The sequence below is a fragment of the Pseudopipra pipra genome, chromosome 1 (genome assembly GCF_036250125.1).
Source record: "Pseudopipra pipra isolate bDixPip1 chromosome 1, bDixPip1.hap1, whole genome shotgun sequence".
In the NCBI taxonomy this organism is placed as follows: Eukaryota; Metazoa; Chordata; class Aves; order Passeriformes; family Pipridae; genus Pseudopipra; species Pseudopipra pipra.
In genome coordinates, this window is record NC_087549.1 from 48,061,170 (window position 1) to 48,064,049 (window position 2,880).

Sequence of the window (2,880 nt, forward strand, 5' to 3'; positions counted from 1 at the left end):
TTCTTCTCTTAGACAGAAGCAGAAGTTACATGATTTTTGTGCAGGAACAGATACTATATTACCCAAGTTCTATACAGCAAATCAGCTACTTTGGTTCCTTACTTCACACACAGGTCCTTGCCTGCTGATCATTCACATGAAACAAAGTCCACTTGCAGTTCTAGAAACAGACAGGCACCTATTACTCTCTTTGGGCAGCATCCAAGGCTGCTTCTCTTTGCTTTACCAACCAAAACCCAGCAGCTGTTGCACCCTCAAGTACCTCTACAGCACTCAAACCACAGCAGTATACACCCTAAATGCCATACTGAAAAATACCACTCTGAACCACAGTACGGATTTCAACTTATTTCAAGCAATTTGAACAGGAAAAAAAAAAAATTATGAGTGAGGGTGTCAGTAAGACTACTAAAACAGAATCTAGGACCTAGGGAATATTGGATGCCAGAGTAACACATGTGGCCAGGAGCAGTCTGATCTTGGGGGGCCACCCAAGCAAATTTGAGCCTTCAAGTATTGTTTGGTGGGGGACCCTGAAGCAGATGCTTTGGGACACTGGCTATTTAATTTTTACTGTTTTCAGAGAAAAGGTACTAAAGTGACAAGTAGGCATATGCCTTCTTTTCCCCCACAAATGTCAATTCTGAAGCTTCATGACAGAACTAAAGAGATGCTCTGGGGTCAATCTGCCTTGTTCAGCCTCACTAGTAACCAAAACTCACAGTCAAACTCTTTCTTTGTTCTTTCTCAGCCCACCCCAGGGCTGTCACTGAAGAGAAATGGGGATAAGAGAGGAAAGCAGTGATACTGATGATGTATGAGCCACAGCAAAGTCCAGCTCACACACTCAAAGAGCTATGCCAGCTCAGCAAGACTAAAATGCAAAAAAAAAAAAAAAAAAAAAGAAAAAAAGAAACTTTTATTTCATCTAGGAATAGCAGCTCCAGCAATCAGTACACTTGGAGAGGTGTTTTGGTAAGTAGGGATGCACTCTTCTTACAATCTTTTTCTATGTAAAATCATAACAAGGCACCTGGCTTTGAGCTCCTCAGCACCTATACAGTAAGGCAACATGGTACTGCATCTGCCTTTACTCTTACAGAGGGTTGAAAACCTGACAGTACTGCTTCTGGTCCAAGGAGGCAAAGTATTCCATTCTTGATTTGTTGATGGAAAAAAAATTGGAAATACCTTCCCTATGAAATATTGGGGGTTTTCTATGGGTTTTTTCCCCCTAGAAGAGCATTTTCATCATCAGATCCAAGAGGAAGGTTCATATGTTCCCTGCAAGACTGTAGGAACCACCCTAAGATAGACCCTGGGTCAAGGTGGTGCTGAAAAGGGAGCAGGGCCTCCTAGGAGTGCTCTTAAATTGTGCCACAGGGTTTCAAAGCAATGTGGCCTTCCACAGGCTGCCAGCAAGAGCATCAGCAACCAGCAGCACAAAACTGGAATATGCTGCTCTAAACCTCCTGTTTTATGATAACTCCAAGTAACGCAGCTCTGACATACCCATCAAGTATGAGTTATGTGCTAGGCTCTTCAGAATTGGCACACCAAATTTCACCCTGCCAAGAAAAAGGGAAATAAAAAAGGATGCCGACCCTAGCTAAGGCTGAACACTCTGCAACACCACTTAGCAACAGCTTACTGGAAAATCACAAGTAAGGGCATTTTAGTCAATAAACGCTTCAAAACAAAGGATATTCACCCTCTTCTCCACATCTGTTCCTTTCTAAACCCAGTGTTTCTCTGCATGGCTCACCTTGCACTTAGATAGGTATTTATTTTTGTAAGTCACAAGATCCAAGGCCCCAGGGCTAGCAGGGCTGGGGTACCTGGCCATATCAACCCACAGGCAGCAAGGATGTGAGGTAGCCCAGTACCAAGCGTGGCACGAAGGTCATGCCAGGAAGGGTGAGTGATCCCCACTCCTGGCTGGCCACAGCAACTTAAACCCTAGGTAAGGCTTGGCCTGACTCCTTTTTGCTGTTTTCCTGCTGCAGCTGTACAGCATCATTCATTCCATGGTCCTCACAATACCCCCGGGGTAAGGAGGTAGCCTCAATGGTGAGGTTTGAAAACCAAGGGGCAGATTCTTGGCTGGTGCAAGTCAGCACAGCTTCACTGCAGGCCAAGGAGCTACCACATTTCACCTAAAAAAAGATCTGGCACAGAGAGGCAAAAAGATGCATTGCAGCCACTCTGCAGGTCACTGGGTATGGAGGTTGGGCATCCTGGCTTCCAAGTCCAACAGTACTGGTGACATAGCTGGAAATGTCATACATGGCAGTAAGTCTTGCTCCAGTCAGCTGAGCAATGAAGAAAGAGGACCAGTTCTCAGAGCCAGCAAAAGGTTTTCCACTTCCCTCAGTATCTAAAATTCACTGTCTTCTCTTTTCAGCAGCAGTGCCATCAGTTTTTGGTGCCCTTCACCTTTGGTCACCGGAGGATGCCAGCAGGCACACAAATGCTCTGCCACTCAGCAGTTGTGTCTGCAGTGGGTGACATTCTGGTATTTGCCCACTCATCACTGAGTAGACCCTTTAGCTACAGTGTGAAGGCCAAGAAAAACCATGACAGTCCTCACAGGGCATGGGCTCAGTTCCCCAGACGTCAGAAAAATCTCACATGTGCCCATGTCGAGCTTACATTCATAGGTGAAGGCCCTAGTTTTACATATCATCAGAGGGTATATTGAGGGAAGCTGCAGAAAAGCCACACACAATGCAGACTTAGATAGACAGAGCAGGCACTTCAGCTGGAGACCTCTGGGGAGCCATCAGACATGCCACCTCTATCAGGTACATTTCCATAGCTTTTAATGTAGCTTAACAATTGTGTCTGAGACAAAGGAGAAGGCACACTGTACAGGAAAAA